This window comes from Tursiops truncatus, chromosome 10 (assembly GCF_011762595.2).
Source record: "Tursiops truncatus isolate mTurTru1 chromosome 10, mTurTru1.mat.Y, whole genome shotgun sequence".
In the NCBI taxonomy this organism is placed as follows: Eukaryota; Metazoa; Chordata; class Mammalia; order Artiodactyla; family Delphinidae; genus Tursiops; species Tursiops truncatus.
In genome coordinates this window covers 27339774-27356348 of record NC_047043.1, presented here as the reverse complement: position 1 = coordinate 27356348, position 16575 = coordinate 27339774, and the positions used below count along the sequence as shown (strand labels likewise).

The following is a 16575-nucleotide window of genomic DNA, read 5'->3' as shown; positions in this document are numbered from 1 at the left end:
CTGCGGTGGACTGGACCACCATGCCCCAGCTCTTGTGGATGACTTGATGCTTCGACTTATCTGATGAGAGGGCTGAGGTTAAAGTAATAGTCTCCCCCTGTCTGAAGCTGTAAGAGGGCAAGGTTCTCAAAGTTACCAGGGGTTGGGGAAGACGAAGGAAAAGACACTAATCAGAGGAAAACTGTCATGTCCAAGAGTCGGTGAAAGCCCTAAAGGAATATTACCGTCTTCTAAATGTTTTCTATTTGTCGTCAACACGAAATCAGTTCAGACATGTCTTCATTAGGGTGTGAAGAGAAATTTATCTCTCTGACCAGATGAGCTTCCTTTGCCACCTCAATTTGTGCCCTGTAACTTACTGCTGAATCTAAGAGTAGAAGTTTTGGTTTGACAGATTATTCCTCCTCCTCCTTCTTCTTCTTTAGTAACATATAAGAGAGTGAAGGCCTATGACATATTTCACGTTTTATTACCATTCACACTCAAATATAAGAAGTTTGTTTTTTAACAGTTTTTCACTTAGAAAAAAAGCAATATAGAATATTCTGTTTTACTTTCTTAAGTTTTTGTATTTGCTAAGAAAAAGTATCCAATAAAGGCAAGTTAGAATATCATCTTTTATTTACAGTGTTATTTAAAGATAGATGGCAAACTTTGCTTTTGAACTGTTTTCCTCAATATAACGCACCTTCAAGAAGGAAGCATTCCTGCAGTTTTATTTTTAAGTGGCAGTTCCTCACATTCAGCTACTGTATCTCACCTAATGAATGACCTGATGCAGAAGAAAATGTGGAGAACTGCTGTAGAGGGATAAAATGTGGAGATCAGAATTAAAGCAAAGACTGAATAATTTTCCCACTGCTTTTCACTAGCAAACAGGGCTCTTTTCTCGTGGAGGGAGTAAAAATCATATTAGGATATTCCAGTCATGGGACTTTTTTCATGGCACCAAAAGTTACAGGAATTTCAATTACCCAAGCTTGTGTCAAGGCTGTGATTTCACAAGGACACTTTAAAAAATTAAAGCAGTAATAAACCTGCCAGAAAGACTTTACATGGGCTAAGGCTAAAACACTTTATCATCGTTAAGAACAACATCTTTCTACCCATACTGGATGGCAAGCCTTGGTACACTGGAAATAGAACATCAAGAATAACCTACATTGAGAAGAAAAGATAAACTATGGTTACTTGCTTAGCTGCTGGATGAAATTAGACCATCTGTGTATAAAGAGAATCTCTGTGCAACTGACTATATAATATATAAAATGGGCAATGGAAAGAAATTAAGGATATAGTCTCTGTCTTTACATAACTTTTAATTCAGAAATCAAGATTGACAAACAGGAAATCATCATCACCGTCATCATGATTATATAAGGTAAGGTAGACCTGTAATAGCTTACAAAAAAATTGAATATTATAAGCTGCAGTAGTAGAGGCTGCTACTCACTGTTAGAGAGGCTGGTATAGGGCTTTGAGGTAGGTGTCTTGAATAGGCAGAAGGAAGATATTGGAGAACAGTGTAAAAAAGACATCTAGATTAGAATAAGTTTGCAGAAGCGTCGGATGTGCAGAACACATACTGTAATAGTATTTGTAAGGTAAGGCCTGTTTTATGGTATGGGAAGAAATGAGGCTGAGTAGAAGTGAGAAAGGTAAAAATAAAAGGATTTTTTTAAAAATTTATTTTATTTTATTTATTTTCGGCTGCATTGGGTCTTTGTTGTTGCACATGGGCTTTCTCTAGTTGTGGCAAGCCCGGGCTACTCTTCGTTGTGGTGCACGCGCTTCTCATTGCAGTGGCTTCTCTTGTTGTGGAGCACGGGCTCTAGGCATGCGGGCTTCAGTAGTTGTGGCTCGCGGGCTCTAGAGCATAGGCTCAGTAGTTGTGGCGCACGTGCTTAGTTGCTCCACAGCATGTGGGATTTTCCCGGAGCAGGGCTAGAACCCGTGTCCCCTGCGTTGGCAGGTGGATTCTTAACCACTGCGCCACCACGGAAGCCCTAAAAGGATGTCTTTCCTGGACTCCAGACACATGGCTGTAAGTTTGATGTTAGTCAATGTAGAAATAGTATGACCTCTGAATTAATAGAAGACTGAAAACAGAATCTAGAGTCCTAAGGGATGAGAGTACACTCAGGAAAACAAACTGGCACTAGATATTTCAAGACAGTAGATTCATTCCAGGATATTAGGAACCTATTATCATGGGGTAGGAGGGTGAAGAAGGAAAAGTGAATGCTGAGGTAGCCAAGAGAAATATCTTTGGGGTAGAAAACATTTCATACTCTGCAGCTAGGAAAACAAAATGGAAAGGATTTGGTTTCAGAAATTTAGAGAGGTCATGTAAGGTGATTTCAAACCACAAAGGAGAGAGCATTAGCCAGCCGCTGCAACACCCTGTGGTGACATCTGATGGGCTTGGCTCCAGGAGTGGTAAAAGAAGCTGGAGTCTGTGACCAACTGCTGGTGTTGGGACAGAGACACAGTTGGTGTGATAATACTGGGAACAGCAAGAAAGTAGGAAGGTGGTATCTTCTCTCCTTTTGCCATCCACTCGCCTACTAAAGCCCACTCTTCCTAGAACTGAACAAAACTCTACCTGACAAAAAAAATCTGTGAAATGTAGCTCCAGCTTCAGAGAGAAGAATGTAAAATGTGGACCTTGCCTGAAAGACTATGCATGGATAAATAACAGGCATGCAGGATGTCTTTCTGGATACAAACTATTATGTATAGAGATACAAACTATTATGTATAAAATAAGCTACAAGGATATACTGTACAAAGCTGAGAATACAGCCAATATTTTATAATAACTATAATTGGAGTGTAACCCTTAAAAATTGTGAATCACTATATAGTACTTATGTTGTACACCTGTAGCTTATATAATATTGTACATAAACTTTATTTCAAGAAAAAAATTCAAGAAAAAGAATGTCTTTCTGTACTTCCTTAATGATTAGATGTTGAGTGATAACCTATGAAAAGCAATAGAAGTGAAATGCATTATCTTCAATTGATATTCATCATACCCTTGAGAACTCAAAAGAAGTGGGCTGTTGCTTCCTGGCCTGGCTAACGTTTCTGATGTGTGTTCAAGTGTTATTTGAGAACAGCAAGGCAACTGTGAGGGAGGTCAATTTTTAAAACTCCCTGACTTAAGGATTTTCACTTGCTTCTGCCATGGATTTTCTCTTCTTGCCTTCCTCGGTTTGGGACTATTTCTCTATCACTCTGACCCCCTTCCCTGCTCATCGATATAAATGATTGAAGGCATTCTGTTGATTCCCATTTAATAACCAGCAGCATGGATTGATGGCCACATTAAGGCTGTGTGCCTGGGAGGAAAGGAGTGGACATAGTGCTGGGCAATGAGAGCCAAGAAGAAATAGCTTATTACTTTCTCTGTTAGTTTTGTTTCTATAGTAGAAACACATTAGAAAAACAAAGTATTAATATATGAGAATGGTAAACCCATATATCTAGATATTAGTCTCTAGACATGTATAACAAACTTCCTTCCTTTTTTCCTTCTTTCTTTCTTTCCTTCCTTCCTATTTTTTCCTTCATACCTGCCTTCCTATTTTACCTTAGCAATTGTATTTAAAGTCTGCTGCTAGGGAACATGGAAATATAAAAAATAAGAAATGGCCCCTGATCAAAAGAACTTTATAGTATTATTGGGTTAAAAAGGCTTGTAACCAGTAAATGGAGAAAAGTAGTTGCCCATGCTAATTTCTGCAAAGACAGACAATGAGAGAAAATGTCTGGAAGGCAGGCATGAGATGTGGAGGGAAGCAGGGGGAACTGAGGCTGAACGAGTAACAGAATACCGGTTGTGTTGAATTAGCTATTATCCTGAAAGCAACAGGGACTCACTGAGGGATCTTAAGCCAAAGAATGATATGAGATTTGAATTAGAGAAAGACAACTCTAACTGAGGAAGGAATAAACCAGAAGGAATGAGACAGGAAGCAGAGATGTTAGCAAAAAGACCACTGTAAAAATTCAGACGAAAATGTCATTGCGGTGTCTGCAACGGGCCTCAAACAGGACAGTATATAAGCAGCCAGTCACCACTAAGATATGTATTTGCTGCCTGATATGTATGGGGGGGGAAAGGGAGAAGAGAGTTAAGTTTCCTGCAAGAATATGGGTGATGAGTCAACAGGCAGGGGATTGATAAGGCCGCAGTGCATTCCCTGTTCTGTGCAGAGCATTGTAACACCGGACTCCATTGCAGAGGGAACCACAGGGAAGGCAGGAGTGTTCTAAAATCTCAGGGATGTTGGTACTTGGCTTTTTATTGGCCCTTGGGAAACAGTGCTCTGTCAGAGAAGCATCTTCTGAGAGAAGAAATAGAGTCCAGGTGTAGCCCGGATACCCAGCGACAGAGTGGACTCCCGGGGGCACATCAGATGCCTGGTGGTCTCGGCAGGAGAGCACCAGCACTCAGCAGAGGGGATTTCTCTGAGAGCACATATAAGGTATCCTCTAAAAACTTCCCCAAATATGTGGAGATCGAGGCTCTGTAGTTCTGATAAACAACCCAGATGATTCTTAAGTGCATTACAATTTGAGAACCATTAACGTAGATCTTGTCTTGCTGTTGAAATACTTACAGTTCTTTAGTTGGTACCTCTCTTGCCTGTTTGTGTTAAAATAGCAGCAACAATAGCCAGACTTTTCTTGATGCTTCATGTTTTAATGTTCTTCTGTCTCTTAATCACCTGTTCCTAATGGGAGAGGCAATTATACCTGACTTCCAATAAAAAAGTCACCAGGGACCATATTAAAGCTCCTTACCTCACCTACAGATTCCCAGCCATGCTGCATTTTTTGGGCTTACTTCTTAAGGCCAAAGTCCATATGCAAAGTATCTGGACCCCAGTGACATATGATAAAGCACTAAGGGAGCATAGATAATCTATCAAACTACAGCTAGGACCTACAACCGTATGCTTGTTGTTACAAGCATAGCTTTTCATTCAAATAATGTCTCGGTTTTGACGGGTAATCACATCTCATCCTTTTAAGGAGCAAATATATAAATTTGCTGCCTTTACCTTTGGAAAACTCATACTGGAAAAGTCAACTCACGTAGTCTGGAAAGAAGGGCATAGGTGTTAACGGCATGTAGGGCACAGAGCACGGGGCACATCCTTAAAACAAGAGAGTTCCTTAGTAGCTAGGCAGGAAGAGAGGACGCTCACACTTTGAGATTCCTCTGTGTTCTCTAACCAGTTGAGGAGGCAAAATAGGAAAGAGTATCGAGACAGAAGCACCGGTGAAGTGTCAAAAGCTTCGGTGAGTGGAGGATCAGGTCTAAAAAACGCTCAGTTATTCAGCAAATGGCAAGTCGTTACTGAACTGGAATAAAGCAGTTTTCATGAAATGAAAAGAGCCGTAGGAAGAAAGAGATTTGACAGTGTGTTAAGGAGTGTGAAAGTAGAAACAGTAATTATTTTAATCTATTATGAAAGTATAGACCTGAATTAATGACAATAATAGATAATAATAGCTAATCCCTGTGTTATGCCATCTCTTCTTTAATCCTCACCACAACCCTAGGACAAGTGTACTAGTATTATCTCCATCTTAAAATGAGGAACAGGAAAATTACAGCTAACGATCTTGCTCATGATCACAAAGCAATTACATGGACTGTTAGGAATTTAAACCAGGGATATTTGAGGGTTTTTTACCACTATGCTATTAACACCATAAAATCTGGAATTACTCTTGATTTTGAAACACATTTGGAAATTTATTTGCACTTTCTTATTGTGAAGGAACATGTTTGTAATTATTTCTTTCCCTGCAGAATAGCAGTATGACATATAGAAAGATTCCCTAAGTCTTATTATACATAAACGCACTTGGGATAATAAGAGTACTGCATAAACTCAAAAACGAAATACATTTTCCCCCTGCAAGTCCAATTTTATCTGATAAGAACTTTAATTTGAATGGTGCTTATACATTTATATCCCATCATTGTGTGCCATGTCCATGTTAAAAGCTGCTGTCCACTCGCTAGAAAGCCTTATCTGAAGAGGCTACCCCAAGAGTCGTGTTAACAACAGACAGAAAAGTTTCTGCCAAGGCAGACATTTATAATTATATGATGAAATATTAACTCCCCCATATCAGAAAGGCTCTGGGAAAGAAAAAGTCTCTTACAGAGGAAAAAATGTATAATATTCAGAAGCAGAGGTGAAGGGAGGCTTCAAGTGGAAAGAAAAATTTTGAATTTCTCATTAATTTATACTAAAAGATGGGGAAATTCTTTTGATATTTCCCCCTCTGATGTGAAGGCATTTCAGTCTTTCTGAAAGCATTGATCTTCAGAAAGCAGAGTCTTGAGATAAGTCTTTCTCAGAGAAGGACAAGTACTGTATGGTATCACTTACATGTAGAATCTGAGAAGGTCACATCTGTAAATGCAGAGTAAAATGGTGGTCACCAGAGGACGGGGTGAGGGAACAGGACAGATGTTTAAGGGTACGAATTTGTAAGGAGTAGTAAATAAGCCCTAGAGGTCTAATGCACAGTATAGTGAATATAGACAACAATATTATACTATAATTATCAACTAGAACTTAATTATTCAACCACTAAGAAGAAAGTAATTATGTAACATGATAGAGGAGTTAATTATTACACAATGGCAATGATATTACAATATATAAATGCATCAAATTAACATGTTGTATACCTTAAATTTAAATCTTGTATGTCAAATATTTTTTAATTAAAAAAATTGAAAGATGGGCTTCCCTGGTGGCGCAGTGGTTGAGAGTCCGCCTGCCGATGCAGGGGACATGGGTTCGTGCCCCGGTCCGGGAAGATCCCACATGCCGCGGAGCTGCTGAGCCTGTGAGCCATGGCCACTGAGCCTGCGCGTCTGGAGCCTGTGCTCCACAACGGGAGACGCCACAACAATGAGAGGCCCGTGTACCGCAAAAAAAAAAAAAAAAAAAAAAAAATTGAAAGAGTGAAAGCACGGAGTCTTTTTTGTTCTTTCCAAAATGGAAGTCATTGGGAAAGCCAAAGATACGTATAGCATGATTTCTCAAAACTGCCTATTCTCCATGATGGAGTGTGGGCACACAAACCATTATAAACATTCTCCCTTAAGAGAACACAGAAGCAAAATCTTTCAAATCAAAGAGGAACTAAAGGTGACCTTAAATAACAGGAAACACGAGCCAGAGGGTGAGGGTGCCTTAAAAACCAAACTAGACAAGCAAAAACAGCAGACAAAACATTGTGAGTTCCAACTTGTGATATAAATTTGGATCTTGGAAACACTGTAAATAGATGTATGAAATCATCAACTTGTTTAGTCAGACCATCAAATTATATCAAGATTTAGAGGAGAAAAATTAGATTGTAAAAATATCCCAAAAATGTTATTTCATACTCGTTAATTCTTAAGTTTAATACATCAATGCAGAACTAATCAAAAAAGCAGATTAAAAAATCCCCCCAAAATGCCTTAAGATTTGATTCTGTTTCAAACCGTCTGAAGAAGAAAGAACTTTGATTTTTGCTGTGCTTTAGTAAAATATCAAAGAAGGGCTTAAAATATAATAGTGACTTTCCCAAGAAAATCAGAGACAATGGTACTGTTTCTTCTGTCAACTACAAGCTGAGAAGATTGTCTCTAATAACTACAGTATATTGTTTAAAATTCACCCAATCTTCAGTGTATTAATTTTAATTGTATCTAATACCGATGGCTTATTTGAAACAAAAAATTTGCCAGATAATTTATTATTTCAGAGTTCTAAAATAGTATATAATATTCATTTCTGAAGATTATTTTATCAGCGGATATTAACTCACTTGTAAATAAATGTAGTTAACCCTTTTGGAATACCTTAAAGGTTCCAATCTACTAAACCACGAAAGAAGGCAAAGAAAAAATAGCCTTTAAAAACATTTTGATGTCCGCGCCTGGGTCCTCCGCCACCCTCGGCGCGGGGGTGGGCCAGGGGTCTCAGCCGGTCGCGGCCCTCGTGCTCTTCCAAAAAAAAAAAATTTTTTTTTTGATGAATAAAGTCTACCTTTTATTGAATCTTGAGCTACATTAAATTGCTAGCATTGCCGAGTGCTAGTAAAATGCCTTTGGATCAATGTGAATTCGTTTAACTATGGATGGTGCCTCATAAAATCACCAGTGGTGAGGTAAATTGCATCTTTGCTTTCTTTGATCATGTTCATATTGTTATTTAGCAATTTTGAAATTACTTATCTTTTCCATGACCGTCAGTTGCCAATCTCAAAAGATCGTATAACTTGATAACATCACAATGACTGGCCATCCCACGTATCACTAAAACTGATTTACACAAAACATAAGTTGGAGATACATATGAGGATTCTAATTTTTTTTTTTTTTCCTTCTTTTTGCTGCACGCGGGCCTCTCACTGCTGTGGCCTCTCCCATTGCGGAGCACAGGCTCCGGACGCGCAGGCTCAGCGGCCATGGCTCACGGGCCCAGCCGCTCCACGGCACGTGGGAACCTCCCGGACCTGGGCACGAACCCATGTCCCCTGCATTGGCAGGCAACCACTGTGCCACCAGGGAAGCCCTCTTATTTTTCTTTTAATACATGGCAGAGGAGAATGAAGAAATCTGAGTATGTAGGTTACCACAAGAATCTATTTTTTTATATGAGCTGGTCCTACTTCTTTTATTTTAGGAATAGTAACAGAGTTGAGAGATTTGATTTTTTTTTTCAATTTCACCTTTGTTCCCCAGATAACACCTTTAAAATGATCGTTTAATGTATTATAACTGTTTTGTGGGAGTAGAATAGGAGGATTTCAACTCATCATAGCAGAAATAGAACATTTTAGAAATCTAAAACAGAGAACTCATGTACTATTCTCTGCACTGTTAAGTCACATTAATGATTTAAGTCAGAATCTAACACGTGTGCCTTTCTTGTTCTTATTTTAATCTGTGATATATGAATAAACCTGTACTTACCTGCCCTTTTTTTCTTCCTGCAGTCTATCCATCTGCACATCTCAATCATCATGTAGATTCTGACAGACAAAAATACATCATTATTTTTTATATACAAAGATGAGACATTTTCCCCCCAATCAACTTTTAAATACTATACACTGGGTATTTACATATAGTCTAATTATCCTCTTACTCAGTCCCTATGTAATTCTACAGATGTCCATACTTGGGCACAGAGTACTTCTGTGATCTTTCAAAACATAAAACCAATGATACTGAAAATTTGAACACATGTACAGCTTCTGTCTACCTTCCCCCATCTGCTTTCAGCATGAAGTGTGCTCGGAGCTGTTTCTCCTTATGATGAAGATTGCTCATGCGTTCATTCATCCTCTCTTTCTTCCCACCTTATAATCTCCTTGGTGAGCAGCACTTCAAAGGACTAATGGAATAGAAGAGATCTTGTACAAATCAGAAAGCAAATACAGTGCTGAAGAAGATAATTCATTACTTCTTTTGACATGGATGTGGTTAACAATGGCTGAATGACCTTCTCTTTTGTACACATACTCAACACATATACATATACCAACGCATGTCTGCTCACATAGCTTTTTTTCTTTCTTTAGCATTGCTTTCTTGACCTACATCTGTTAAACATATCAAGTTAATTCTTGGAAAAGAGTAATAAAGAAACTATCTCTACATCCACAGCTCAGCTCTTGCAAACATGTATTGAAAACATTTTATACTTATAAAAAGGATATAAGCTTGAATGCACAGCAACCCTAGTTCAAATCCTAGCTCTGCGCCTTACCTAACTCCCTAACTATGTGCTTGGTAGATGGATGGATAGATGAATGGATAGATGGATGGATGGATGGATGGATGAATATAACATATATGTTGTTCCTCATTACATTCTCTCTCTCTCTTCCTTCCCTCTTCTAATCAAGCAGGTCTACTAAATGTTTACCACAAAGAGAGAATTATTGTGTACTTTTATTGTATCAGTATTTCTTATTTGGATTCCCTCTACTGCCCCTCCACTTACATTAACCACAGTAATCCTTCAGGACTGAGTTTAAGCCCTGACTCTTCCATGAAGCCTTGCTAGACCATCCTAATCTACAGGACATTTTCCATTTCCTTCTAAATTCTTTTTTTTTTAATTATGTATTTACTTATTTGGCTGCGCCGGGTCTTAGTTGCGGCATGCAGGATCTAGTTCCCTGACCAGGGATTGAACTCTGGCCCCCTGAATTGGGAGTGTGGAGTCTTAACCACTGGACCACCAGGGAAGTCCCCTTGTAAATTCTTTACACTTATTTTACCTCTCATTTGACATTAACTACCTCCTACTTTCTATATGAGTTTTTGTTTTTAGATATATGTTTGTTTCCCACCCCCCCCCAATTGTAAACTCTTTCGGAGCAACAGTTGTGATTTCTGTTTTTTGTTATCGCCAACATCACTGTGTAGCACAGGCTTCTGTATATGTTGAGTTAAAAATAAATATTTCCTGGTCATTATAGCCTATACCTTATTAGGGTTTTAAGACACATCAAGTATGAATAGAATATAGGCTTAATTTGAAATGGTGAAGACACAAAATCTGTATCTATATATTTCTATATCTGTATGTACAATATATCTCTGTCTGTAGTTCTAGTTGGTTATATATATGCATATATAAAATTTTTATGAATATAAACTGTATATTTGCAAAATTTTAATGAATGTAGACTATATATTCTCAGAGGAAAGAACTGGAAATATACAAAATAATACTTAGTGATACAGTTGGGTTTGGAAATATGGATGAATTTATTTTCTAATATATATATTTTTAATACCTCAATTTTTTCCATTTTTAAATTTTCCTTTTTTTATGGGAGCTGGTACTACTTGCAAGATTGTAATCATTTCATCTTTAGAATTGAACTCCTTCTAAATTTTAAGTTTCCTCAGTTCATACCAATTGTCTACTAAAATACAAAACATATTAGGAGAATAACATCAAAGATAGTGATGAAATCTTGTCATAGTTAATCTTTAATTGAATCAACAATTTGCTGTGAGTTTGATGCTGTGGGAACCCAGGATATGTTTCACTGGGACTTGTTACAGGCCTTTTCCTTGCAACTAGCTTTCTCTTTCTCTCACAAGGAATCTAACTCTGCTTCTTGTTTCTGTGTCAAGAGATCTTAACCAGTTATGATTCTGTCCTGTCCCAGGTCACTCACTTCCTTCTTTCTGGTGAATTCCAGTGGTGTCTTTGGGAATAGAAATTAGCACCTGCAGATCAGACCCCTTCCTCTTTCCTTATTTCTAGAAACCAGCTGCCCAGACAGAGCAAGCAGTTTTCATCTGACCAGCTCTGTCCCCTCATGGCTCTCAGTATCCCAACACTGTGAAGCCCAAGGTTCTCTATTGTTACCTGCATCTGGTTCATTTATTCTGAAAAATTCTTGGATTTCGAAACAAGAACATATCGGGACCACGCGCTTAAGATGCAATTAGTAATTAAGTATGAGCTTTATCATTAATACAGGCCATTGTTTCATCTCCATCAATTAAAAGTTCTACCTTTTAAATGATTCAGAGTTGGGAAAAACACAAGAGCTTTACATATGACAACCTCTAATCCAGGGGTCCCCAACCCTCCGTGCCACGGACCAGTGCCAGTCCTTGGGCTGTTAGGAACCTGGCTGCACAACAGGAGGTGAGCAAGCGAAGCTTCATCTGCCTCTCCCCATCGCTCCCCAAGGCTCCCGTTACCACCTGAACCATCCCCCCCCACCCCCGCCTCCCCATCGCTCCCCAAGGCTCCCGTTGCCACCTGAACCATCCCCCCCCACCCCCGCCTCCCCATCGCTCCCCAAGGCTCCCGTTACCACCTGAACCATCCCCCCCACCCCCGCCTCCCCATGGCTCCCCAAGGCTCCCGTTACCACCTGAACCATCCCCACCCCCCACCCCCGCCATCCATGGAAAAATTGTCGTCCACAAAACCCATCCCTGGTGCCTAAAAGGTTGTGGACTGCTGATCTAATTTAATACCCTTCACTCACCTATAACTTTTATGTATCTTGTTCATTTATTCACACTTGTTTTGCATATTCATTTGTTCTTTTTCTTCCCCTCACCAAACGTGTGGAAAACAATTCCATATCCCTTTGTTCTGGCAGAAAAGAGAATTAGGATTGAATTTTCAGGTGATTTAGTGTGTGTGTGGGGGTATTTCTTGAGTTATAGAGCAGAACAAATACCCTCTTAATCCAATTGCAGAGGATAAATGAGCTATTAAAATATACCACAGAATAGAATTACTAGCAATTTTTTTTTTTTTTTTTTTTTTTTGCGGTATGCGGGCCTCTCACCCCTGTGACCTCTCCCGTTGCGGAGCACAGGCTCCGGACGCGCAGGCTCAGCGGCCATGGCTCAGGGGCACAGCCGCTCCACGGCATGTGGGATCTTCCCGGACCGGGGCACGAACCCGTGTCCCCTGCATTGGCAGGCGGACTCTCAACCACTGCGCCACCAGGGAAGGCCACTAGCAATGTTTTTGCATCCTGATTTTGAGTTTATCTGTATGGTTTCACATAGGAGGAATTGTAAATCCATTTTACTGCATGGAAACTACATCAAAGACACAGGCCAAAAATAAATGGACAAAGCAGTCCTTAATATCTTTTGAGAGATTAGAGTTACAAATGATTTTTTTAAACAACAGTCTAAAAGAGGAGTAATTAAGAAATTGTTAAATTAATATTTTACATATACTTTTTATCTGAACTACATTGAACCACATATTCACAGCCTCCAATAATATCTTGATAGTTTTAATCCAAATGAAATAAATTTTTTTTCTATTAGCTGGAGGCATTTTTTTTAAGTGAAAGAAGAGTACCTATAAAAACTCACAATTTGCAGTTTCCTACAATAAAAGTCTCAAAGTCTCTTAATTGAATAAGCCATCAATCTCTCTAGGCCTCAGTTTTCTCATCTGTTAAAGTAGCAAATTGGTTTATCAATCTCTTCTAGTAATAACATTCTCTGATTGCAACTGGAGTTATGATTTTATATTTAAAACCCAATTGTCCTTGGGATTTACATTCTATTGAGCTGAGTGGTAGTATCTCCTTGAAATTTCCTCTTAGTGAAATCTCCCCAACACCTCTATTTTATAGTATGTCCTTTCTTTAATAGCCGAGGTAATTGTATGATTTTAAGTTGTGAATAATAAAGCCTCTGTAGTGGGAAAGCCTGATGATCAAATAAGGCTATAGAGCTAGGTTTTTAAAAAAGGTTGTTATTTCTTTGTCCTTCAATTGTTATTTCATTTAAATAAAAGCACTCAAGTATCAGAAACTAAAATAGTAAACACAGGAGCAGTCTTTCATCAGGGATACAAATAGTAAGGTAAATTAAGATTTAGAGCAAAAATGAAGCAGGACAGCTCTATTTTCTAGGCACTCATAATTTTCTGGAGTATTGAAAAAATCAGACGGAATAGGATAAATATGGCAGACCTGTCCTGCCTTTAAGGTATCGAGGAATAATAACCCAGAAAGGTAGGCAGTATTGTATTTCAAGGAAAATCTTCGATATCAACATTGCCTTTCAGAATTTTGAAGTCAGTCTAACAAAGTGTGAAATGGCTGCTAATGTATTCATGCTTTAGAACTTTAATTCCTGTAGACTTCCATAAAGCTGACTGGTGGTAATCAGGAATTTGTTGTCCTAATAATTACTAGCTCCCTTATTACGTGTTTTTTATTAAATGAAGTATTATACCACTGTTTAAGCATTCAAATCCCAAAAGAGAAATTTTAAACATACATTTAAAGAAATATTTTTGGAGCACCACATCATTTATCTTATTATTCATTCACTTAGATTTTCCTTGCTCTCTTCACTATGAATTTATTGAACAAGTGTTCTTTTGAAATCAAGCAACTAGGCAGCTGCTTTCATCTGAATTGAATATTCAGTGGAAAAGAAGAAACCATTTATTTATGTGACATTGAATTGATAGGATTCTACATCTGTGTCCACATTGCTACCACCAAATCTCTTGATGCAGTTGTAAATTTAGCAGCCAGTCTGGGTACCAGGGTAGAATAATATATCCTATATCCATATGTGTTATTATTTGATTAATATGGAAAATACCTGAGAATTCCTAAAATTGCCCCCCAGAGCATTAAATCCACTTCTGTTTTACCCCATCTCTAAGTCCAAAATACTTGGGCTCAAAAACTCAGAAGTTACATCAAATAGACCGACATCACAATCACTTGAACTCATAACATCAGAGGCCAGGCCCAAAGTAGCTGTGTAAGTAGCTGTGTAATTTCTAAATTCATTTAGAAAACTAAATCCCTTGGGATTTGTTGTGGATGGAATTCCGCGCCCCCACCCCCCGCCATTCATATATTGAAGTCCTCATCCCCATTACCTCAGAATGTGACTGTATTTGGACATAGTGCCTTTAAAGAGTTAATTAAGGTAAAATGAGGCCATATATGTGGGCCCTAATTGGATATGACTCATATCCTTTTAGGAAGAGGAGATTAGAAGACAGAAGCACATAGGGAAGACCATGTGACGACAGAGAGAAAAGGCGACCATCTCTAGACCAAAGAATCCCTAAAAATGATCCAACCCAGCTGACACTTTGATCTTGGACTTCTAGCCTTCAGAATCATGAGAAAATTAATTTCTGTAGTTTAAATCACCCAATCTGTGTCACTTTGTTATGGCAGCCCTAGAAAACGGATACAGGCATCAAAGTCTGGAAAGTTCTGGTATTTATCTGCCCTCTTTAAGGGACATACCTTCTGGAGCTTTTCTTAATTAAAACCTGTCCCTCATAACAAGCTCTGTGAACCTTTAAGTACACTTTGTTACAACCTCATTTGCCTACTACATGAAAATCTGGATTTAGTGGAAAATTTTCACTCATACAAATGTTCAGGTCTCAAGGGTCACTAAAATTTTGTGAATGCCTGAAATCTCTGTCTACCTTCCACTTAGTGTAGGGACATATAGGAGCTGTAAAAATGGTGAGCTGAGATCATGTAGATCTCATGAGCATTTATCCCCCTCAGAAAGGCACAATATACCTTCTCATAGCTTTGTGAAGAGTAGTCTACGTGAAGCATGTGTAAGTTGATAATAGCTTTCTCCCTCATTTACCATCAGATTATATCCTTGGGACCTAGAGTTTCATTAAAAAGTGAGAGGACAGGCATTTTTTAGTGAAAAAAAAAGTGTTTCACTTAATATTTTCTAATTACTAAAGCAAGAGGAATGAGTGTTTGCATTATGCCTGGAAGATAATAGAATGGGCTGCATCAGACATAAACAGAAAAGCAAGACCACCTTTTGTGTGTGCCCTGTAATATCCAAGTTAATATCCATGGCCTGGTAATTTAGTAACTCATACAATATTTTATAATTCACATACTTCCACATTTTATCATCTCTAAAATCAGGAAGCATTTTACAATTATAAATGGCAACATTTTTTTCTTAGAAATCTCTTAAAGTCAATAGCATCTAGATTCCATGAAATATAAAAATATTTCTAAATAGTAAAACTGTTAACTTGGTTTAAAAGTAAACAAACATGTCTGCCTTTTACTTGGTGAAATTATCATACATCTTTTAATTGTAAATCACTTACTCCTTCCCTTTAAGAAATCATGCATTTCCAACACCACCATCTTCAAATACTTCCTGCTGATAGTGGAAGGTGCTTTTTCAATCACTGCCCACTCTGGGTAGCAAAAGAAAAACTAGGATTCAATTCAGCAATGACCAAAGAGAATTATATTTCTAGCCTTACTAATGAAGAACAATTGCTATATTAAAGATAGAATGTCTCTCCATATCCCTCCTTCCATCTAAGTTCATTTAGAAGACTAAACCCCTTAGGGTTTGGTATGGGCTGAATTGTGTACCTTATCTGAAGCTGGTCATCTGTTAATAATACTTATCTCTCAGTTTCACTTCCCAGCTTCTGAGCACCTTCCAAACTAATAGATGAGCAATCAGCCCGTTCTGAATTTTTGTATAAAAGTGCCTTATAATTAGAAATGGCTCCATACAAAGAGGCATTACATGTTCCACAAATATGAAGGGAATTCATAATGACATAATTAGCTGAAAACTCTCACCAGCCAACACTGTTCTTTGGGCAATCATTTTATCAATACCCCATAAGAACAGGATTTTTTTTTTTAAACATAAAAGCTCTATCTGATAATTTTCAGAGGATGGTTAACTCTTAAAGAATGAATTTTTTTAAATTTTCTATTAGAAACTTAAAACCCTGTTAAACATAATCTTAAATAAATTGCAATTTAATAATTACTTACATTGTATATATTCTAAAAATGTGCTCTAACATCTTCACTCACTTCAAATATATTTACTGAGTATTGACCATATATTGGGACTCAGGAACACAATATTCAAATCTCTTACCATTACCACAATCAAAGTGTTTTCCAGGGCTGGGGTCCCATCTGAAGACTCAGCTGGGGAAGATTCACTCCCAAGCTCACATGGTT

At 38.1% G+C, this 16575-nt stretch overlaps 1 long non-coding RNA gene across 1 annotated transcript in view; it reads right to left on the bottom strand.

The window, feature by feature from the left end:
• Positions 1–548: 548 nt before the first annotated feature.
• The window catches only part of LOC109552527 (uncharacterized), a 366036-nt gene continuing 350009 nt past the window's right edge, over positions 549–16575 (bottom strand). The window contains exons 12-15 of the long non-coding RNA XR_012334430.1: positions 12067–12176; positions 9303–9434; positions 9011–9069; positions 549–6446 (exon numbers count right to left, since the gene is read on the bottom strand). This is a non-coding gene — a long non-coding RNA (uncharacterized lncRNA). The remainder of the gene's footprint in view (positions 6447–9010; positions 9070–9302; positions 9435–12066; positions 12177–16575) is intronic.